Genomic DNA, 24,286 nt, shown 5'->3' on the forward strand with positions numbered 1-24,286 from the left:
GGGGAGGAGGAGAGTAGGAAGAGGAGGAGGAGGAGGAGGAGGAGGAGGAGGAGTAGGAAGAGGGGAGGAGGGAGGGAGGAGAGGAGGAGAGGAGGGAGTAGGAATAGGAGGAGGAGGAGGAGGAGGAGGAGGAGGAGGAGTAGGAAGAGGGGGAGGAGGAGGGAGAGGAGGATTGAGAGGAGGAAGAGGAGGAGGGGGAGGAGGAGGGTAGTCAAACATGACAGTTTGTTCAGATAGAGTACAGAAGAGGAAACATCTCTACGAGCTTCAAAAGAGTCACGAGTTTACGCTGTTATTTCAAAGTCGTATTTATAACGAGTAACTTCTTGACCTCCGACCTATAGACCTTTACAAAACTTCATCTGAAAAGCATAAGTTAAAGATTCAGTTATTACAATAATGACTTTTTAACTGCTTAATGTGTTAAATCAATGCTAAGAAATCTGTACACTGATGATAATAATAATAAAAATAGAAGTTTAAATTGTATGTAGCCCAGGACGCTCACAACAGAGGCCCGAGACTTTGCTTTCTTTAAGGGCCACATAACTTTGGGGGGGGGGGTAGCAGGATCTGTCTGTGAGAAAAACTAACGTCCTGGAGTGACTACCGTTTTATTGTGGAGATGGGATTTCATCCCAGGAGATTGATTCAGCTGAACTTGGCATAAAAATGCATTTGAGAGAGAGAGAGAGTTAGGGTGGAACAGAGAGAGGGAGAGAGAGATGAGAGAGAGAGAGAGAGAGAGAGAGAAAGTAGTAGTTAGGGTGGAGAGAGAGAGCAGAAGAGTCTGAGGGGAGAGAGAGAGGAGAGAGTAGTGTTAGGGAAGAGAGAGAAAGAGAGTAGTATTAGAGTTAGAGGGGGGGAGAGAGAGAGAGAGATAGGTATTAGAGTTAGAGGGGGGGAGAGAGAGAGAGAGAGAGTAGTATTAGAGTTAGAGGGGAGAGAGAGAGTAGTATTAGAGTTAGAGGGGGGAGAGAGCGAGAGCTGCTGTAATCCTCTGCCTATAAAGCAGCGCAGCAGAGCGAGGCAGCCTCAGTGTGAAGGATGGGGAGATCAAACGGCGCCGTGGTCCTCCGCTCTGATGACAGATGGAGCATCCTTCGGTCTGAGCAGCAGCAGCACCCAGCAGGATGACGCCCTGGTCCCCTCGCCCTCTGCTTGCCTCCCACTCCTCCCTCCTCTCCCGCTCTCTCTCTCACTCTCTCACAAGGTAAGTGGACCACCCCCATCGGGAAGCTCTCTCACCTCCGGGAGAGTTTTAAAAAAAAGGAGCAGAGGAAAAGTTTGGAGTGGCTGCAGAAAGCTTTGTTGGAGAATATAAAGTCGTTTTTTTGTTGGAAAGGAACAAAAGGTGTGACCGTTTTTCTGATTCTGACCTCATCATGATCGGGCTTCTCTACTCCTTTATTTCACCCACTCTAAGAGACAAACAGGAACAATGCCGCTCAACTCTGCTTGGAGAATATTTATATATTACATCATATTATAAATGCTGCTGAATTCGCTCCTGTTTTCATACCAAGCCGGTCTCTCTTGTTTAATTCTCTAATCAAATTGATCTAACACAAGCTTGACATGTAATTGTAGCTGCACCTGTAGATTTCTACCACCTGTTTCAGGAGTCAAAAATGTTTTTCTTTTTATAAATTTAGATGTAGCCTAAGTGACCAGGGTCGTGGTCGAAGATGTGTTTACTTTAAAGCTTAACCTGAAATCTTTGATCGGTGTACGGGGCGATGAACTTCATGCTCGACTGAGTGCAACCCTTCGCTTCCACTTTATTGCATTAATGGAGTCCTCTGTGTGTGTGTGTGTATATGTGTGTGTGTGTGTGTGTGTGTGTGTGTGTGTGTGTGTGTGTGTGTGTGTGTGTGTGTGTGTGTGTGTGTGTGTGTGTGTGTTTTGGCTGTGTTTGTTTTTAAAAGGTCTTGGGAGTGTTTTTATGTGTTTCAATGCATCACTGAAGTAATTCTTTTCAATACTTTTTGATCTGCGGTTGGCCCGTCCAAAGAAAGGACTGGGCCACTGAAAGGCCCTATATTCAGATGCCATTTAACCACATCAGTGCATGCTATTGGAGGGGTCAGCCCAATGGTCCCACATTTCTAAGATTTTTCTCAAAATTAAACCCTATTTTCCAACATTTGTAGGACATTTTCAAAGTTAGGTCTTGTGTTCCTACATTTCCCTTCAATTTAAGCACTATCCTCCCACAAGATTTTTTGGAAGCACTTTATAGTAAATGAAAGAATGAATGAATGAGTAATTTTATTTCGATCAGCAGCAGCAGAAATCGTCACAATCACAATCATTACAAGAAAAAATAAAATAGGGTTTCAGCTGAAGCAGAGCTTATAGATGCCAAACCTTTGCACCAGATTTAGCTAAAAGCTACGTTCCATCTGTAGTTCATTGCTACTGGATAATAGGTTGGGTGTAATTGGCTACCAAATTGGGAGAAAGAGGGGTAACATCGGATACAAATTTAATAAAAAGGAAATGTGGGAACATAGGGCCTAATTTTGAAAAACATCTTAAAAATGTGGGAACATAGGCACGCTCCCATATTGGATAAGTAGCGATAGCGCTAGCCTCCTAGCTAACATTGACATCCTTGGCTTGGATGCTAACCAGTACCCGACTGATATGGGAATTTTTTGGGTCGATACCGATATTAGGGAGGAAGAAAGAAAATTTGATACCGATATATCGGCCGATATCTTCCTTAGATATATCTTGGATCTTTAGAGATATACACACATTTAGTGCGTTGATCCCTGAAATGCAGTTATCAAACACTTGTGGAAAAGATATATAACGAAGTCAAGATAGTCACTCAGCTGGAAAGTAACCGAGCATGTACATGCATCACCGCTCGAAACTCTAGAGAGTGATGATGTTTGTTGTAATCCATGTAGCGCCCTCTGCTGGTGAAATAGAACTGCTAGTGTAATACAATGAAAATCAGATTAAAATGCCATTTGGCTGGTGAATAAATCGAGTAATATCTGCGTATATTGGTGATAAAATTAGCCGATACAGATTGTCACATGATAAGCAAATATCGGCCACTATTATGGGCTTGCAGATTAATCAGTCGGGCTTTAATATCAGCAGTGCCGTATACATGCACCCGGATGCTTTTCCATGGAGCAGCTGCAGCCTCGACCTCGCTCCACTGCATCTCTTCAGTCGGCTCTGTCTTGAATAAACACAGCTGAACTTTGGGATGCTATTTCTGCTGTTAGTACATGTAGAGCGGTTTTATAACAACACAAGAGGAAAAAGACAGCAAGGCCAAACTGAAACAGCCTTGAGTTCTTCTTCACATCCAGCAATTGTTGGTAGAAGAACACATTTTTCGGCTGCAACCAAAAGACAAAAAGAGATGTTTTCATACCTTACTCTGATAGGTCGAGATTAGATAACTTAAACATGAGATCCACTCGCCATCCTTTTCCTGGTCTCTCAGACAGGTCCAACAGTTACACATATATTTAAATTTAAATCACTGAATTTTGACTGAAGGAGAGGTCATATAATGATGGACTTTCTATTCAAACAAGGTCAGGTTGAATAAACTCTTGTTTAGTTTTTGTGTTTATTTCTGAAAGACTGCACAAGGTGTTAAGGTAGATGGTGTGAAGTCTTCCTTTGGCTCGTTAAACTTCTATTTTGAGGGCTGAAGTTTGGAATTTGGTTGTTACCGTCATGGTTTTAGAGTGACCACTGTTGGAAAACAAATTTTCAGGTTTAGGAACGTTATTTGCTAAGGTGGCAGCTGAGTTATTTAAGGATTCATTAAACTTCTACCAACATTTTTGATACTTGGATACTTTTCAATACTTATAGAAACCATGTGTTTTAAAACAATACAATATCCATTATTTTGATGATCCAAACGATCCCAAAGTACTAAAGTTTTAGGAAAATGTTTGATCTTCAGTCATATTTTTAACCAGCAGCTGCAGAAAAGAGAGAGAGAGAGAGCGATGTCAAAACTGCACAAAAATTTGTCATGTTTGTATTTGTACAATTTTAAAATTGTGTAGGAGTGTGTATGCAATTTTTGAGGAATTAAAAATGATGGGTTTGTATAGGAATTAGCTCACTACTGGCTAAATCCTCCAGTGGCCACTTTGGGAACTGCACATGTTTCAGACTTGAGCTTGTTGCTTAGTTTGTTCGCACTTCAAGTTGACCATTTCTTTCCTCTGAAACTGACTGGCGATGGATAATGCATTGAGGTGAACGCTGAGTTTCTTTTAAACGTTGTCATTTTACTTTATGGTGTGACAAAGCAGGGGAAACTTTCAAACCTGCGTCAAATCAAAAAAAGAAAAACATGACAGTGAAAGCAGACACAATTCCCTCTGTTATTCATAATGTAAGTGCAGCAAGCATCTCAGCCAGTACCACATTTAAATGCCAGGCTGGATTATTTCTAACTGTACTGAATGGACCAATGGGTGGAGGGCCCAGATCTCCTCCAGGGGCCAAGACCTCCTCCAGGGGCCACAGCAGCTCCAGACTGTCTGAGAGAAAGTCATTGGTAATTTGATTGACTGTGTTTTGTTAGCTCTCCCTGGGTTTTGCTAACAGGGTAAGAATACTGTCTCATTAAATAACCATTCACTTACTGATGTACTCTGCTGTGTGCTTTGAGCTGAATGTATTCATCATGCACTGCCCCTGTTACCTTTTAGTTATGTGTTTGAGAGGGATGATTTTGTCAGTGCTGGAGGTCTTGTGAGGTTTACAAACCAAGGACAATCGCATGTCTTCTCCCAATCGCATCTCTTTGACCTCCATGGAGGATCTCACGAGGTCAAGGAAAGGTTAATTATGACGTCAGAATAGCACTAAACATTGGCAGATGTTTTGATGTTTACAGTGTTGTGAAACCACAATGGTCAGGAGACGGATATTCTGGGTTGCAGGCATTTAAAAATGGACATCCTGGTAAAAAGTACGTTTTACAGTCAGGGTTGGATTTCAGAAACACAAAGAAGGAATTTAAGCCAACAGACATACAAGGAAAATGAAATTGTTGAAGTTGATCACCCTCTTCTCCCCAGAGTGAAGGAGGGGCGGCTGTGGCTCAGTTGGTAGAGTCGGTTGTCTCTCAACTGGAAGATTGGGGGTTTGATCCCCAGCTCCTGCAGCCACATGTCCGATGTGTCCTTGGGCAAGACACCTGATGGACTCTTTCTTCAGCAGCCTCTACCATCAGTGTGTGAATGTGTAGTGGGACCTGTGGTGTAAAAGAGCTTTGAGTAGTCTGAAGACTATACAAGCTCAAGTCCATTGACCAGTTACCAATGTAAACACTTTAGCAAATGCAGTTGGACATGAGTTGAACCAGCACTTATCATGGATCTACTTAAAGATCTTACATTCTCCTCATGTTCACCTTTTATGTTGTCAGTCTGTGAAACCTGTAGAGAAGCTTTGAAGATTTGCAGCTGAGAAACCTTCTTATTTATCTGATACTGGTGTCAGTAAAAACCCTAACCCTAATTTCAGCTTCTGCCTGAAATGGTTTGGTTCAGCTACTGTCTCTTTAAGCCCCTCCTCCCCATGTGCCCACTTTCTTCTGATTGGCCGTCTCTCTGGAAGACTTCCAGGGGGGCAGAACGCTACAGGGCTTCCAGTGGAGGGCTGCTCTCCAGTGCTGGGAGAAGAGAGCCTATGTAAGAGATTTCAATAGAGTACGTAAAGGCTTGAAGCCGTCTTTCTTGCGAACTATCTTGTGATTATCAGAGAGTTTAGCGCCCTCTGCAGGCTTATTCTGGGACATGTTTACCTCATGATCTGAGACTTTGCCCACGTTTAGTTTTGGCATCCAGCATTGTATTTTTGTACTTTATGAGAGTTTTAAAATGGGGAGCTACAGAATAGGTCAACTGTAAAATGTCCTCCATGATGTATCTAATATCCACTAGTCTAATGGCCTGATAAGATTTTCTGATTGGTTCTAGATTTTGTCAAACATTATTGCTTTCTTGTTCCGCCCAAGCTTCCCCCTTCCATAATTTTCTTGAAAATAAGTCGTTAAGAAGAACGTTAAAAAAAACCTTCTTGGTGGATGCTAATCCAACGTGGGGGGAGGAGAGGGTTAATCCCACCATAGTGGAGTGATTGGAATCCAGCAGCTGCCTGGAAGCTGAGAAATCATTTGATCAGATTTGGGGTTTTGTTGACATTTGGTGTCGCTGTGTTCCTTGTAAAGAGCTAGCAGAGTATTCTCCTTCCTCCTGCTGATGACAATACAGTCCTGACAATGTCAACAGGCAAGGCAGGCAACAGCTTGGAGCCCCAGGCTAGTAGGGGGGGCCTTGAGGGCTGACCAACTTTACACCACAGCAGTGGCTAAAAATGTGCAGATTTTCCAATGACTGTAGAACCTCCCAAAGGGGGCCCCATCTGACAGCACTCACTCACATTGCCCAAGCATAGCGTGCATTGTTGTTTTGAAAACCAAAGACCAAAGAACGAGTAGCAAAAAGCAAGAGGAGTAAGCGTTGGATCACTGGTGGTGATAAACGCTAGTTGGAGGGCCCCCCAATGAATTTTTGCTGAGGGCCCCAATAGACTGCAGAATTGCCCACTGCATCAAAGAGCACAGAGATGTTTTTACAACCTGCTGCGGCGGCTGGCCTCAGAGCGGGACGGTTACCTGATGCAGTTAGAAGGTTTTCCCTCTCGAGGATAAAAAGCCCCCTTTGTCTGACTCTGACCCATATTGCTGGAGGTAATCTGTGCTTAAAAATGATTAAATGTTGCTGGTGGCTGTTCAAACGATGAAGAGCACGGGTTTTAATCCCGTAGCAGAAATTGCAGATTTTCTGTCTATGATCTTGGGAGCCTCCGTCTAGATTTTGGATTATGAATGGATCTCTCCAACTGCAGCACTCAGGTTCGCCTGGAGCATTTCCACTGAAAGTACACGGAGCGCCGACACAGTCGACAGAGCCAGCGCTCACAGGGATGTCCTCATGTCTAGACTTCTACAAACACAAAAATAAAAAAAGGCATAAATCAATCTTAAAGAGCTAAAAATCTAAATAAAAACTTTGCTGTCCTGACTTTATGTCCTCAGAAGGTTCTTGAGTTTTTAATTTTACCTCACTGAGTTTTAACTGATTAATCCACATTAAGCCACATTATTTGCTCCAGTTCATTTTCATTTGGGGATGTTGTTGTGATTTATTTCTCGTCCTTTCAGATGTAATGACTCTAAAAATAACTCGCGTGATGTTTGAAAAATCTCAGGCTTTTATTTTTAGGAGCGACGGTTTATTTTTATCGGTACTTAATAAACGGGGATGTTTTGGATATTCTTTTTCGTCATCCCTTTAAATTTCATAAATGATGTGCCGTCTCAACACCCTCCTACCTTGATTCCAGGAGTTATGTGTATAGTCGACAGCATGTCCTAAAGTGTCCCACACATTCCTGGAAAAGGAGCTTTTAGATTGTGGCATAATTTTCAAATGTCACCTTGGTAGAGAGGTGGAGTCATCGCTTGCTTAATACTACAACACTACTTCTTGGTAATCCCAGTACAGCCAGTGGTTTGCCTTAAACGGGGTCAGCCCTATGATCCCTAATTTCTGTGAAATGTTCCCCCCATCAAAATTTGACCCTATGTTCCCTCTTCACCACTAAGGTACGGTACTACGCCCGCATTACTGCCGATGATGCCCTAATCCATCTGTCAATCTCACGCTCCATCTTCCCCTTACTCGTGAACAAGACCCCGAGATACTTCTCTGTAATTGATAGAGGACTTTTTGAACCTAAAGAGGACATATCATCCCCCTTCTCCACCTTTTCAAACAGTCCCCCCTGTGGTCTAAATGAAACATCTGTGCTGTGCTTTGGTCAAAATATAATATGAATCAAGCACCAGAGGAGGTTTGAGACCCTGTATAAACCAGCTCTCTCAGAACGCTCCGTTTTGGTGTGTGTGTCTCTTTAAATGCAATGACCCCCCCTGAGTTTTCCCGTAGACATCACTCCTCTGTAGCGAGAATAAAAATGGCCGACCTGCACAAAAGTTTTGTTCTAGGCTGGGGGTGGAGTCCATGGGTGGAGATACCAGGGGAGGGGAGGGGATTTTTTTTTTTTTTACCAGAATCCCACTGTGACATCACAAGGAGAGCACATTTGAAACGGAGCATTTTCCTCTGTGTTGTAAGACTTATGCAGACCACAAACAAAGAACTGGATGGGTTTATTCCACATTTTGTGGGTCGGTAGACAGGTTACCAAAATATATGTTCAAAAACACTGTAGAAGTGGATTTTTCATAATATGTCCCCTTTAAATTAGAAGTAGAAAAGAAAGGCGGCAAAATAAAACTCTGGCTCTATAGTATTATCAGTTTTGAAAAAAAACTTTCTGATATAAAAATAAAAAAGCTAAATATTTTAGAGAGGATTGAAGATGATAAAGGCGTTCAAAACTCAGGAAATGTTCTCAGACAAAAGTCTGATTTCAGAAGAGACTGTAATGAGATCACTGATTCAGTTGACCTGATTTCCTCAGGGCGCCGACAGGAAACGCTGCATCCCCTTACTTTAATGAAACATAACGGGAGCCGGTGTAAAGAAGCTAAAAGAGGGAGTGATGTGGTCATATCACTGCTGATTCAGTCTGGAGGTGATCTACAGACTCTTTTTGGGTTCTTGTAGAAAGTTTTTTACAGATTTTAAAGTTCATTCTGAGGAGAACATGAGCGACTGTCGGTCAGACATTCAGATGAGAAAACAGAAAGGTACTCATCATGGCTGCAGTAGAGGAAAAGTCAAACACTCTCCCAGACTGTGGGAGGAAAACTGAACCTGGTTAACATCAGCACGAGAGTCAATTCAGATGTATTGCTTATAAATAACAGAAAACAGTCACCTATTGTATAAGGAGATATATGACAGAACAGAATTTATTAAAGGAAAACAGTCACTGTTATAATAAGCAGCTTTGTAATGATTGGTCTCGAGACAACTTTTTGAAGGTCTCGTCGGCCGACTCTGGATTTTTAAATCAAGACCAGTCAAGACCACCACTGACAGGCTATGTTTCCACGTCATCTCAGTGATTAGAGGGAAAACGCCTCTTTTTAAAAGAATGAATAACTTTAATCCATTTGTAGTTTGATATTTATCCCCCGGTTACGGCCGCAAGCTTCCTGGTGTTACGGTCTCAGGGAGTGACACGCCCCCTTAACACAAGATGAAGATTGTTCACTGATATTTATGGTCTTGGTCTTGGTCTTGGGCTTGGTCTTGGTCTTGGTCTTGGTCTCGCCTTGCCTTGGTCTTGGTCTTGGTCTTGGTCTTGGTCTTGGTCTTGGTCTTGGTCTTGGTCTTGGTCTTGGTCTTGGTCCTGGTCTTGTCTCGGTCTCGCCCTGCCTTGGTATTGTTCTTGTCTCGGTCTCGCCCTTCCTTGGTCTTAGTCTGGTCTCGGTCTCGCCCTGCCTTGGTCTTAGTCTTGGTCTTGGTCTCGCCCTGCCTCGGTCTTGGTCTTGGTCTCGCCCTTCCTTGGTCTTGGTCTTGTATCGGTCTCCTCCTGCCTTGGTCTTAGTCTTGACTCGGTCTCGTCCTGCCTTGTTCTTGGTCTTGTCTCTGTCTCAGAGCACCCTGGTCTCGGGTATGTCTTGGTCTCAGTTAGTGTGGTCTTGACACTACCAAGAAGATGGCCGTTGTTCCCAGATCATCAAAAGTCCTGATTGTGTTTGGAGATTGAAAACAGGAGGATCAAATGTTTCAGTAAAATTCAGAATTTTTAATCTTTAATTGAACATATTTTTATTCCTTTTTTTTAACATTTGTAAAAAACATATTTTTTAAACTTTGATTGAATCTGAATGTGTCGTACAAAGATGGTTTCTTTCACTGGCTTCTTGTTGTTAGAAAGATGAAAGACATTTTCTTTTTAATGCGTGTTCTCTTTTTTAAGGGGAGGTTTTGTCCTGACGCCTGGCAGCTTGTTAGCCAGATGACAGATGTGGTTGCCCTGAATATAGAACTGAGCTCTTTGATCAAAGACAGGCATTAACATGAGGTGAATCTCCCGTATTTCCAATTCAAAGCAGCTTTTGTTTGGCCCGTCGTCCAGCGTACCTAATGCACGGGATAGCAGCACCAGTTGAGTGATTTTTTGGAGGATGGGGGTGGTTGGTTTTTCAACTATGTGTCAATGTGGATTCTTTTATCTGACAGCAGGTCAGCCTCTCTGCCTTCAATGCAGGGAGAATATTACTGGGAGACTTGGAGGGATAAAGCAGCTTTATATCTCCTGCAGCAAAGACTATACAAGACATGGAATATAAAGCACTTCAGAGTGTACAGCCCTTTATAAAAGCTAAGCTGTTGAATTGTCTTTTCTGTGTTAGTCACATCAAAGTAGGGCAAAAGCAGCAGCAGTCCACAGCCCAACCATCTGGGGACAGTGCTATCACTCCCAACTCCCCAACGTGTCACCCCCCCCCCCCCCATCCCTATAATCTCATTCCTAAATATGATTCCTGTCACTGTAATGATTGCTTTCTGTTGTTGACGGAAAACATTTGGAATCAGTTATCACTTTGGAGTGCTGCTTTTTTCATCTCTCTGATATTCTGATACGTGTTAATCTCTCCTCAGCCACATTGTTTGTGTGTGTGTGTGTGTGTGTGTGTGTGTGTGTGTGTGTGTGTGTGTGTGGAGGGTGCGAGCGAGCTTGGCGAATGGTTGGCTTCGTGGATGAAAAAGCTTCAGGAAGGATTAAGAAGAAAAACATGGAGGGAAAAAAAATAATCTGTGGGCAGGCTGACGTCATGCGGCGGAGGCCGGGGGTTGTGGAGGTGAGGCTGAGTGTAGTGACAGAGGGCATCGGAGCGCCTCGCAGCAAACGCCAGCCTGACGCTCTGCAAGGTGCCTTTGGTCCCCGTCCATGTGTGACAGGAGGGCCGCTCAGCTGCTGGACATAAGGTCATACTACACCGAGCACACATTAAACACTATACTGGGCTGCAGCTATGTATCAGTGTCTTATATATGAAATTATATTCATAATCTCTTTTTTTTTATCACGTGAAATATTACATTTCACATGTCAAGTGAGAAGACGCATAAATCTGTATGGGAAAAGCTTTACAAGATTTTATAGAAAACATAACTACAGACACATGTGAAATGTGTTTTAGCTTATTTATTACCTGTGAGATATGGTAAGTCATAAATGGACTTAAGCTTGTATATTTATTTTCTAGTCTTCTGACTACTCAAAGCTCTTTTACACTGCAGGTCACACCTACACATTCACACACTGATGGTAGAGGCTGCTGTGTAAAGAGTCCATCAGTATTAACTCATCCATTCATCCCCAGTCACAGGTGACTTTGTTGATGTTAAAGGCGCGTGTCAAGTCGCGCTGCATTGTTTTGTGAGCATGCTAATGCTAGCGATCTTTATTATGCTCGTATCTTCACACTGCATGTAAATTTACCTGAAATGAGCGTGATCTAGAAACACAGTTAAGCAGTGAGTACAGTATGTTATTCTTCTTTTCTCTAGTCCCTCAATTAAACAACTTTTATACACGAGGCGAGGAGTCAGCCGGCCATCCCGGCGATGTAAACAAACTGAAGATAGGACTCAGAAAACTCTGAAAGCATCACAGACAGTGGGACTCAGGTGTTACACCCATTGTAGACAGTCATGACTCACAGAGTTATTTTCAGAGGATATACTTGATTTCTATTACATTTAAGTGTGAAAAATCACATATTAAGCCTTTAAGTACTCCACCGACACAGATATCATCCAGTGTTAAGAAATGAAATAGAACTGCCCATTTTCTGACTCTCTAAATGTGTTTGCTTTCTACTTTCTGACGATATTTAGAAAGCAAAGTTTAGTGTATGTTGTTGGGTGAAGGTTTAGTGTACGAGTATTTTTAAAATACTGTGTCATTGTATAAAATGTAATTTTGCCGTCTGAGATATCGCAGTGTTTTTTTAAATGTCGTGTTTCCTCGGGGAGAGTAACTGAAGCGATGACGTTGTGCACAGATTACAAGGAACCTCATATCTCATAATTCTGAGATGATTTTCTCATTATTCAGAAACACAGAGCCAAATGTATTTTCTCTTGTGAATGCAACACACCTCCTTAGTTTTGTGAACTAAAAATGTAATTCTGTGAAAATCTTTGTTTGTTTTGGGGAATGTCTGATCTTTGTGTTTTGACCTTCAGACCGCCAAATGTTTCAAATACTAGGTTTCATTTCATTTCATTTCAAACCTTTATTTATTCTCGAAAGGACACTGAGGTGTTCCCTCATTTCCAACACGGTCGAGATTACAAGGTCAGTAAAACAAGCAAAAACACAACAAACACTCAGATTCAGTGACAAAACCCCTGAGATCCATTAAAAACATTTACAGTTTGAAATTCCTAAACTCTGGAAGAGAGGGAAGAACTCCTCAGAGTTTGCTGCATGGAGGGCATTCCATGAATATGGAGCATCAAAAGAAAATGCTGATCTAGAGCATCATATCTAAAACATCCTAAATCAAAACCTTCCTTCATGCAAACGTTCCGCAAGACCTCACATCTGTATGTGATTCCAAGTTTTTGTTGTTTACATTCCTCTTATGTAATCAATCATGTAACTGAATCCGTCTGTATGAACAGCCATGTGATGATGTTTCACTCGTACTTCTTCATAAATGAACATCATCAACAGCATTTCTGTAGCTTTTTAATCCCAGTGGTCACAGCTCGCCCAAACACATCTCTCTGCCCGGTGTAAACCCCCCCGGGGTATTAGTGTATGTGAGCAGTGAGCTGTCTGGGTGTTGACTGGCGAGGTCAGGGTCAGCTTTGACTCCACCGTCCAGAGCGCTCGCTCACAGGCAGCAGGAGTGATTAACACACTGAGCTGCAAATCTAACACAGGAGCCGGAGCGTCGTAAAGAAAACAACAACTGTACATTGTGCTATATTTAATCCTTACTCTCCGAGGGATACAGCACATATTAAATATTCAAGTGTCAGGAATGAATCTGGAGCACTGCACCCAAAAAATCTGAACCAAACAGCACACTGTTTCTGAGTTTGCTCAAAGTTTGGATCGTTTCGTCATGCTGTTCTATCGACAAGATGACAAGATCGACAGCTGATGCTTTTTGAAAATGAACCTCTGATTTCATTTCAAACCTTTATTAAAGCCTTTAAAGTCACTGAGGTTTCCCTCATTTACAAAGATGTGGAGACAGAAATGAAAACAAAACAAAAAAAGCACAAATAAGACAACAAAGACGGAATGATTCTCAGTAAAAGCAATCAGTCACTGTGGTGAAGTGGTCTGAGATCATTGTCTTAATTTGTCCAAGCGAAACAAGAGTATCATCTATAGATGTTCTCCTTAGTTTCCTCTTGTGCATATTTAAATCATCTCATATCTCACTGTCTGACAGGATCACACTCTGTCATTTATTTCAGGCTATAATATCTGTAAATGTGTCTCTGAGTCATGACTGTCTACAATGAGTAAGAAGCTCCTCCCCTTGTGTATAAAAGCTGTTTTAGTCAAGGACTAGAGAGAAGAAGAAGAACATACTCACTGATTATTTGGATGTTAGTAAGAGTTTTTAGATCACGATCATTCTGTGTTAATTTACATGCAATATGAAGCTACAAGCTAACATTAGCATGCTAACAATGCAGGACACAGGTGATTGCAGCTCAAGCAAAGGACAATTTTGTCTGCTGCTTGTGCTTAATGATGGTGTTTAATGATGGTGCGTTCTAATTGATAACTCCTTCATGTGAACTCGAGTGTAGAGGGGTTGGAGGTGCGTCTCTGGAGGAGAGCTGAGGCTTCAGTATGGAGGAGGTGTGGGGAGGGGGGGGGTTGACAGGTCGGAGGGTGGTGCAGGAGAGAAAGAAGGGGTTTGCAATCACTAAGTTATCAAAGCTAAAGAGTCTGCGCTGCTGTTTGTTCTGTAGCTGGAGCAGGAGAAAGTTAACCAGCGTGTTTTCTACAAAATGAGATTATCTGTGGCTGTAGCCGGTGGGAGTTGTTTAATCATCAGACTTGAGAAGCTGCCAGAGCTCGTGGAGAGAAGTCGACTTGTTGTTCACTGGCCAACATCTCATTGAGGGGGGGGAGTTGTGAGACGGGGAATAAACCAGGTAATTTAGAATAATCTGTCTTCTTCTCACCTTGGTCAAATTCTTTGATAAAAAAGAGAAATCCTGACTACCATGCAAAAGGCAGGTAAAGGTCAGTGTCTGAATCAGCTGAGGTGACACATAGCAGACAGCTAGCAGCTCCCTCCTGAGGCCACACCCCCTAATTTTACACCACTTTAAAGGTTTTATATGTGATTTTTCACACTTAAATGTAATAGAAATCAAGTATATCCTCTGAAAATAACTCTGTGTGTAATGACTGTCTACAATGGGTGTAACACCCGAGTCCCACTGTCTGTGATGATTTCAGAGTTTTCAGAGTCCTATCTTCAGTTTGTTTACATCGCCGGGACGGCCGGCTGACTCCTCCCCTCGTGTATAAAAGTTGTTTAATTGAGGGACTAGAGAAACGAAGAATAACATACTGTACTCACTGCTTAACTGTGTTTCTAGATCACGCTCATTTCAGGTAAATTTACATGCAGTGTGAAGATACGAGCATAATAAAGATCGCTAGCATTAGCATGCTAACACAACAATGCACCGCAAGTTGTTTTGGTTTCATGCTGGTGCTCAAGGGCGACATCTGCTGGATCAAAAAATCACATATAAAGCCTTTAAGTCTTAATTTAATAAGGTGAGTTTTATAAATTAATAATAATAATATATTCAACATCACAACTGTGTTCCTGAATAGAAGAATTGGTTTTAGAAACAAAAAAATGTTTTTCTGTACTGTTCAGGAAACAGTTTTATTTCACCTGTAAAGTTTGAAATTTGACTTTGAGGCCAGCGAGGGATTGAGTTACCTTTAGAGTCAGCCTCATTCGATCTAATTGCAATCGTCTAAGCATCTGCAGTGTCTTTTGACTCATATCTCAGCTCAGGAAGTAACATATAAGATTTGGGCTGGATAGGAAACTTCCTGACATGAGCTTAGATTTGAAATAAAGGCTGGAAAGCAGAGTTTCTTAATGACTCACTGGGCGGATCAGTGAGGTTTAAAACGTAACAGGAAATCGATACGAGCAGTCAGGACTGTGTGTCCTTAAGCAGACCTTTCCTTTGTACTCCTGCACAGAGTCGGGGTTCTGTTTTAATTTACACTGCAGCTTTCATTCTTTTCCGCTCTCTGTTCTCAGACTTCCACATTTCTCTTTGCCTCTGACCTTCTCTTCCTCTGCACAGTTTCATGTGTGTTTGCTTTGCCTTTGCTTTGAGGTACGTGTCTGTGTTACCGATTCAGCATGAAAAATGTGCCGCTCCGCCTCAATTGTACGAGTCGCAGCCTTTCAGGGGGAAATTTTCCATTCAACAATGCCATATAACATCTGTATAATGCAAAACATTGTCCTCCTTACAAAGTTAACCTTCTTCTTTTTGAATGCCAGGAGATTCTGATTTATTTTAAAGTAAAGTTCAATAAACAACCGAGAAACTGCCGAGGAACAAAAATGAGGTTAGTCTTACTCACATGTTTAATATTGTAATAAGGTCCCTTTACGAATGAAATAAATCTAAAATTAAAAACCTTATGTGCAATCTGTGTCTGCGATTGAAGAGGTTTCAGACGACCCAGATGTCTGAAACAGAAGTGAAGCGCGGCCAAGGTGAATGTAGAGTAACAGAACAAGCTCATACATAGCAATGCAACCTCATTCTCAAGTTTTTCATCGTTTCAGGGGGTTTAAACTAAAACTTTAAAGGTCACATATTATCCAAAACACACTTCTCCATGTTTCTCTAACTCTAACATGTGTCTCTAGTCTGTCTACAAACCCCCCAATGATGAGAAATGTCCATCCTCTCCGTCTTTAGCCTGCTCCACTTTTCAGAAAATGTGTGCTCAAACAGGCTGTTTGGAGATTTTCCCTTCGTGACATCACAAAGGGCAGTAGCCCCTCCCCCAGGTGGGTGACACTCCCACAGCTAGCTGTTTGTTCTGCCGTCTGAGTCTGCCTTCTCACCGTAAACAACAGGACATGGAGCGAGAAAGCACCGAGTACACCCAAGCCCTTCCAGAGAGGGGGTGTGGTCAGACACAGCTCATTTACATATTTAAAGGTACAGACACAAAAGCAGCCTGTTCTGAGCAGGGCTGAAATAGAGGGGTTTATAGACATGATCAAATACAGGATCAGAGTGGATTTAGAACAAGAAACTCCACACACATGTTTTGAGAAGCTCTGAGACTTATTTACACTGGTTGAAGAGGAGGAGGATATGTGACCTTTAAGTTTAGCAGGGCTGCACTTCATGTGTCTGATAAAAAGGAACTTCAAGTCAAACTAAGTCCTGTTGTTACATGTCGATGACGGTGATGGCTGTAGTTGTTCCAGTTCAACATCTCTTCCATCGACATTGGTCTCCTGGGAGAAGCAGATAGTACAGGACCATCAGGGCCGCTGTCGTCTTAGGAGACATTAAACTGATGTATTGCTCTAAAGGAGACAGGCTGTTAGATTTGCAATCGGCGGGGAAAGGAGGCTTCAATGTTGCAACCTTCAATAACAAGGGAGAACCAGGGACACTCGTAGTCTAACTGTTAGTGCATGCCCCATGTACAGAGGCTTAAGCCCACGTAAAGGTTCGATTCCGATCGGTGGCCCCTGTTCAGTATGTCGGCCCCCATGCACCTTCTCCTCTCCCAAGTTTCTCTAAAATACGGGCGTTAAAGTCTAAACTCTGTATTAAGACGATGCATGAGAGGGTCATCCAGGACAACCTTCGCTTTCTGATTGGCTCTTAACTGAAAAACACAGCCCAGATTATTCAAGTCAATGCCGAGGTAGCCAAACCAGCAGATCATTAAAAGAATTGTCAACATTAAACGGCCTGTAATTGGCTGTTTTTTTGCAGCCGGCGTCAGTGTTAGCATCAAAGATGTCTTCTGTGTTGTGAAATTTTAGTCCTACAACAAATCTGCTAAACCAATCGTGATCGTCTTTAATCCATCTGGAAGTTGTCTCCTGTGTCTCCTGAGCAGAAGCGGGTTTAACCACAAAGCGAGCAGAGAACAGAAGCAGGATGTGTGTTGCTTCTGCAAACACTGGGTGTCTTTAATCTTCTGCTGATCCTACGGTTTACATATTGGCTTACATGATGTCAAGTGTTCACGTCGTGCTGACCTCCCTGAAAAGATTTTAACGCAGCACGGGAGATGTTTGCATCGCGGGGCGTCCATGTCGACTCAGCTTTAATCTGCACAAAGCAGAGAGGGAGCGAAGTGGAGGTCTGCCGGCTGCAGGGTGATTAACAGAGAGGCTGCTGAGTGCAGGTCAACACGTCCACAGAAGCTCTCACAGCCGATTGTAAATGTATGGAAACATTACGTAACATCACAGTGGACTATAGGATCCATACAGGGGAGGGATTTATTTAATCTTGTTTTTTTTCTCTTTCTGCCACAGGTTATTTAACGGTCTCCATTGACCCCCTCCCTCACGTCGTCATCGGAGACACGGTGACTCTGAAGTGTAACTTCCAAACGGATGGGAACCTGCGAGAGATCGTGTGGTTCCGGGTGAGCACGCAGGTGAACTTAATGTGAAAGCAGCTGCCTGTCAGCTTGAGTCTGCGTCTGACTCATGAATCTCCTCCTCCTGCACTCGATGTGTCTGTGTGCAAATACTCAGTACAGTGAAGCACCGTCTTCAGATCAACTTTACTTCATCTGTCACATGAAGTCTTTGCCCAAATACTCCTCACACTCTGACTCTGTAGAGATTCAATTCTAGATGTTTTCTGAGACCTGGTTTGATTCCCATGGGAAGGTTCAAATAAAAATAATGACATTTTGGGTGCTGGTGGCCTAGTGGTTAGTGAACGAATCTTAAAGAAAAATAAAATAAAGAATGTACTAAAATAACTAAAGTGAAGATGAGGGGCATTGTTTTTTTTGTTTTTTTAAATTATTTTTATTATAGTAACACCCAATAGACAAACAAAAACACAAGAGGTACACTTCACCTCCATAAAGCCAGGACAAAACAAAACACAGTAAAACAAAGAAAAAACAAACAAAAGAAACAAAACAAAACAAAAACGAACAAAAAATAAAAATAAAAAGCAAGACCCTTTCCGCCCCCATCAACCATCAAACCAGTTCCTGCCCTCCCCCATCCCACCCCAATCTTTAGGGGCATTGTTAAAAGAATAATTAAAATTGAATTGAGTGGCGCTGGTGGCGCAGTGGTTGGTGTGCGCCCCATATATGGATGCCATGGTCCTCCATGCGTGCGGCACAGATTTGAATCCCACCTGTGACTCCTTTCCCGCATGTCATTCCCTACTCTCTCTCTCTCCCTGATTTCTGACTCTATACACTGTCCTGTCTCTCCATTAAAGGCCCCAAAAGCCCCAAAAATACATCTAAAATAGGAAAAAATTAAAGAAAAAAGTTTGCATCCATTAGGGGGTCTAGTGTTTATTGTTTTTCCCATTCGGAGTTGAACCAATCACAGGCCTGACATATATATCACACTTACAGACAATTTAGAGTCTCCAGTTAACCTAACCAGCATGTCTTTAGACTGTGGGAGGAAGACGGAGAGAACCCACACATGCACGGGGAGAACATGCAGACTCCACACAGAGAGAGACTCCTGACAGACGAGGATTCAAACCAGGAACCTCCTCACTGTGAGGCGACAGCACTAACCACTGTACATCCACGCAGCCCTCAACTTAAAGATGATCAGATATAATATATGACCTAAAAAGTCAAATATAGTGAACTCACTACAGGTTGAGAATATAGACGAGAGAAGATTAGACAGGTGTTGTCGTGTCTTTAAACTGGAACACGTGTCACTGTGTCTTTTCTGCAGGATTTCAAAGTACTAAAGTAAACTTCATGAAGTAATGTTTCAATAGTCTTTATTAACATGCACATCCATTCATAACGATGTGCTCTCCACCTCTCAGGTGACTGAAGGAGGCAACGCAAAGCAGAAGATTTTCACCTACGATGCCATGTACAACACCAGCTACTCTCACCTGGAGGACAACAAGAAACGGGAGGACCTGGTCTACAGGTCCACTGTACGGTAAGGCTGGACTTTAACATGCTTTAATTTTTATAGTCAGGAGAGGCTTGTCTTGCAATAAATAAATAAAAATTTTAAAAAAAGAAAAAAAAGAAAAAAAAGAAAAAAGAAGAAAAGAAAGAAAAGAAAGAAAAGAAAAGAAAAGAAAAGAAACAACCCACCGAAAATATTTTGTCAATTTAGAAACATTTTCACTAAAACCAATCAACACTTTGTTCCAACATTTTTTAGTCAGTATTCTTTGCCTTCTCAGGGACCTCTTCATGCTCAAGGTCAAGGTCAAGGTTTCTTTATTCTTCTCCCTAGGGAGAAATTTGTCTCGGATACTGGGAAGTTGCTGCATGGACAATACATCAAAACAATATAAAAACAGTAATTACAAATGTGCTCTCTTTCTGTAAGGCTTGGACAGAAACAGGGAGAAGGTCTTTTGGGTATTTCTGCTTTCAGAGGCGGTGCTTGTCAACAGGCAAAGCAGAGCGATCGCTTAAGGCCTCAGTCCAGTAAGGGACTGAGGCCTGACGGACTTTAAACCACAGCAGTGACGCATCTAACAACATTCATTCTCATTGCACCACCGAGCGCTGCATGCATTATTCCTGTGAGAACCCGAGTTTGTCAACGTCACCCAAGAATGAAGAGGAAATATCCGAATAGAAGCGAAAATAGAAAGCAAGATGTTGGATCAAGTGTCCTAATGGTTACTATTATTTATAACATAAAGGGATAAAGGGGATGAATGCTGGTTGGAGGACTCTAGAATCACCGCAGCCTGGAGTCTGTCGCAGAATGACTTGAAACTCGAGTAGTTGATTTCCTAACTAAAAGACCTGGAAGCAGATTCTACAGGATGTCGATGTTTTAACCTCGACTGCTTGAACTATTGACTCCCAGATTTGTCTCATAGATGGTTTTGTATTTTGTCTCTGTTTGTGTCTCTGTCTGTTACTTTGTGTTTTTTGTGTACTCTTATCTGAATCAGAATTGCCAAGTACATTTACACATACAAGGAATTTGACTTGGTGTATTGGTGCTAAACAATTAACAAGGAAATAAAGCAGAACTAGCAACAACTTAAATAATACAGTATAAGAAGCAACATATTTTTACAACACATAAAATAGAATTAAAAAATTTAAGATATAAAATATAAAAATAAAAAACACAAAATGTACAACAATGTAGGAGCTGTGCAGTGGACTATGAGAAAAAATCTTAATGTGTGTAACTACTCACAGAGTGCATGTAAGGAAGATACATTTTTGAAGTCCAGTGAGCATTAATGTAATACATAAAGAACAGTTTCAGCATTCACATTACTTTGATGTCTCTTAACATTTCTTTGTAAAAACATAAAATCATTCAGTCTCCTTCCCTTTCCATTACCGGACAACATCTGTGTATAAAGTGTCTCATTTGTGTCTGTGTGTGTTTTCTTAAAGTCTCCCCGAGGTGCAGATGGAGGACGATGGCCTGTACGAGTGTCACGTGGGGATCTACGACCGGCGCTCCAGAGATAAAGTGATCCTCGCCTCCGGCAGCATCATCCTCACTGTCATAGGTGTGTTTTTATATCGCAGGTCAGACCGTGAATATTAAAACCAGGGGGGGGGGGGGGGGAGATGAGCACACTCATTAGGATTCTTTTTATTGCACATTATTTCACCATAAAGAAAGATTTCCACCTCATTGTGACTCTGTGCATGCAGACATGATAGATATCTGAACCTCTGAGTTTACAGAAAGTGTAAGTCAGCTCATTTAACAGAACATATTCCTTTGATGAAAATGAAATCCAACTGATTTCACACACTTGAAGCTGCTTCAGCTCAGTCTCCACCTGCACTCGACTTATCACTTAACCCTGATTTTTCTGCCTTTAATACACTTTATGCATATTTCCCATCGATAAAGCTGCTTCTGTGTTTGAACTCTTCAGTGCCTCCAAAGTCTATCTCTGTGGTGGCAGCCGACAGCCCGGCTCCTTTCAGCCGCTACGAGGCCCAGAACTTCTCTCTGGTCTGCATTGTGACAGGAGCCAAGCCGGCCCCCGTGGTGAGACTCTCTCCTCTTTTATCTCTCTGCAAGGACTCGCTCTCTGTAATCGAAATCTGCGTCACTCCTCTGTGTGTCTGACTGGAAAACGTTTTTTGGAAAATCCTGATGGTGTGAGGGAGAGAGAGGATGTCGATACCCTCGCCGCAGAATGAAAAGGAAAAAGCTTTGCTTGGCTTTTAAAAATGAAACAATAAGAAATTCCCTAATCAGTCAACACTGCCGCTCCAGCGTTTGTTTGCACCCTGTTTGACCTTTAATGAGAAACGTGTTGAGGACTGATGTCAGTGGATTAGAGCTCAGCTGCATATTGTGATGAAATAAAACTGCATCCATGTGTAATAATAGTCCTGAACTAAGCGCTGTTATCTTCTTCACTGTTCAACATCTCTGACCGTCTGGGGATCCGCGCTGCACACAGCAGCAGGTTATAAAGTGATAACAGGGATGTCTGTGGTCAAATTGGAAATAAACAGGATAAAAAGCAGCTTTTGGCTATAAGCTGTCCGCTAACACACACACATCATGCGGACACACACACACACACACACACACACACACACACACACACACACACACACACACACACACACACACACACACACACACACACACACACACACACAGCTATAAATGCAGCAGTGTGTGCACAGAGAGTTCCGCTGTATTGTTTTTGAACGAGGGTCATTTAATATTCGAGATAATGTCAGAGTGCATTTCCTCTAAATGACCCACAGATAGAGGTTGTGCAGAAATAGAAAATGTAATATCCACAGATAACATTTGTGTTAGTGCAAAAAGAGAAAAAGACATCTTCATAATTTATTTATGTTTCCAAATGTTGTGCACACTCTGAGGTTACTTTTTGAGTATTTATTCATCATAATAATTTATCTGAAACTCGCCTTTTTTTGCAAAGATGCTGCCCGAAAAAAGAAGACGAGCTGAAGATGAACGAGAAGTACAAGATAGAAATGAGAGCTAGAGGTCGAGGAAGAAACAAATAAATACTTAAGGACATATAGAAAAGATTTTGTATGCAGAGCTGGGGAGGTTTTTTCTGATGCAGAAACTGTGATTGCGTTTGCAGATCTAATATCCAAAGGGAGAGTGTTTCACAGTTTAGGGCCATAAAAACACAAAGTAGTCTCATCAGATTTGGTGTGTGACAGAGCGGGGACGTCTGAAGGAGTCGTTTCAATCTTAAGTTAAAAAAAAACCAGAATGTCACTTTAAACATGGCTGGTGGTGAGAAGCGAGTGATGGATGATATCCACATGGAGCTCCAGTCGGACGGAGGAGCGAATTATTAAGCCCCATGTTGGAGTGATTGAAAGATGAAGGGCGTATTCAAACCTGATCTGTTTGGTTTGGTTAAAGCGAACTCCTGTATTTGATCATGTCTATAAACCCCTCTATTTCAGCCCTGCTCAGAACAGGCTGTTTCTGTGTCTGTACCTTTAAATATGTAAATGAGCTGTGTCTGACCACGCCCCCTCTCTGGAAGGGCTCTCTCTCTCCATGTCCTATTGTTTACGGTGAGAAGGCAGACTCAGAGGGCAGAACAAACACCTAGCTGTTGGAGTGTCACCCACCTGGGGGAGGGGCTACTGCCCTTTGTGATGTCATGAAGGGAAAATCTGCAAACTTTGCCAAGTTAGCACGGTTTCTTTATGTTGGTGTGAAATCTGTCAATCAAACGCTGTTGCAAACCAAACAACTGTATCAAGACCGCTTGTAAAGGTGGGTCTCGGTGCACTATTTTCAGACTTTGGTGTGGAACATGAATGGACCTCTATCAAACCAAATTGCAGGAAGCAACCACAGGGGGTGCTGATGGCTTAGCAGTTAGGTTGAGCCCCATGTACGGAGGCTTTGGTCCTCCAAGTGGGGCAGTTCTAGTCTTACCTGTGGCTCCTTTCTCGCATCTCATTCCCAGCTCGCTCTCCCTGGTTTCCTACTCTATCCAAAGGAGTCCAAAATAAAATTTTTTTTAAAAAGTAACCACCATGGGCCCTCTTTGTTCACCATTGGAGACAGGCAGACCCGACAGAGCTTCAGTTAACAGTTACTGAAACAGTTTGGGTGGATGAGCAGGTCCTGGTTCAGGAGGATTAACGTGCTCCTTGCCCTGAACTTTCTTTTTAAGCGTCTTCAGTGACTCCAGAACTTCAGCTTATTATTTCAGAGCCTCAGTTTTTGTGTTCCTGTGCAGCTCACCTGTTTCTGTCCGTCCTCTCAGGTGTACTTTAAGCGGGATGGGGAGCTTATCGATGTGGTTCCACCTGGCCAGTCTCCCTCTTCAAAAGGAGAACAAAACAAGAAACCAGGAAAGAGCCGGGGACGGAGCCGAGCGGGACTCCTGAGCTCTCAGATCCACGTCAGCCGAGACCTGGACGACACCAAACTCCAGAAGTCCCCGTCCCCCGCCCGAGAAGCAGGGCAAACCGGCCCGGCTCGGACAAGACGGACCCGAACCGGGCCGGGAGCAAGCGCCCCAGCCGGGCCCGGAGCAGACCACCGAGGTGATCCCGGAGACGGTGGTGAGCTGGGAGTTTCCCCGCTGGGTCCAGAGCAGTGACCCACTATACTACTTCCAGCACCGACAGCAGGCGGTGGGCGACGGCACCATGGAGGTGAGAGCCATGCTGACCTGGAGCCTGAACCCCCAGCTGGACAACGAGGCTCTGTTCAGCTGTGAGGTCAACCACCCGGCTCTGTCCATGCCCATGCAGGCCGAGGTCACACTGGGTGAGTCACACGGGCCAAAAGTTCAGTTTGTCTCTTTTAACTGCTGAAAATGAAACATCTCCAGAAAAGAGTTTAAAGGGATTTTTCACACTTAAAAGTAATAGAAATCAAGTCTATCCTCTGAAAATAACTCTGTGAGTCATGACTGTCTACAATGGGTGTAACACCTGAGTCCCACTGTCTGTGATGTTTTCAGAGTTTTCAGAGTCCTATCTTCAGTTTGTTTACATCGCCAGGACGGCC

The 24,286-nt window shown here is 42.7% G+C and overlaps 1 pseudogene; it reads left to right on the forward strand.

Annotated features, from left to right (window-relative positions):
* Window positions 1-1,192: 1,192 nt before the first annotated feature.
* The window catches only part of LOC109981525 (immunoglobulin superfamily member 21-like), a 35,187-nt pseudogene continuing 12,093 nt past the window's right edge, over window positions 1,193-24,286 (forward strand).

This window comes from Labrus bergylta, chromosome 12 (assembly GCF_963930695.1).
Source record: "Labrus bergylta chromosome 12, fLabBer1.1, whole genome shotgun sequence".
Classification (NCBI taxonomy): domain Eukaryota; kingdom Metazoa; phylum Chordata; class Actinopteri; order Labriformes; family Labridae; genus Labrus; species Labrus bergylta.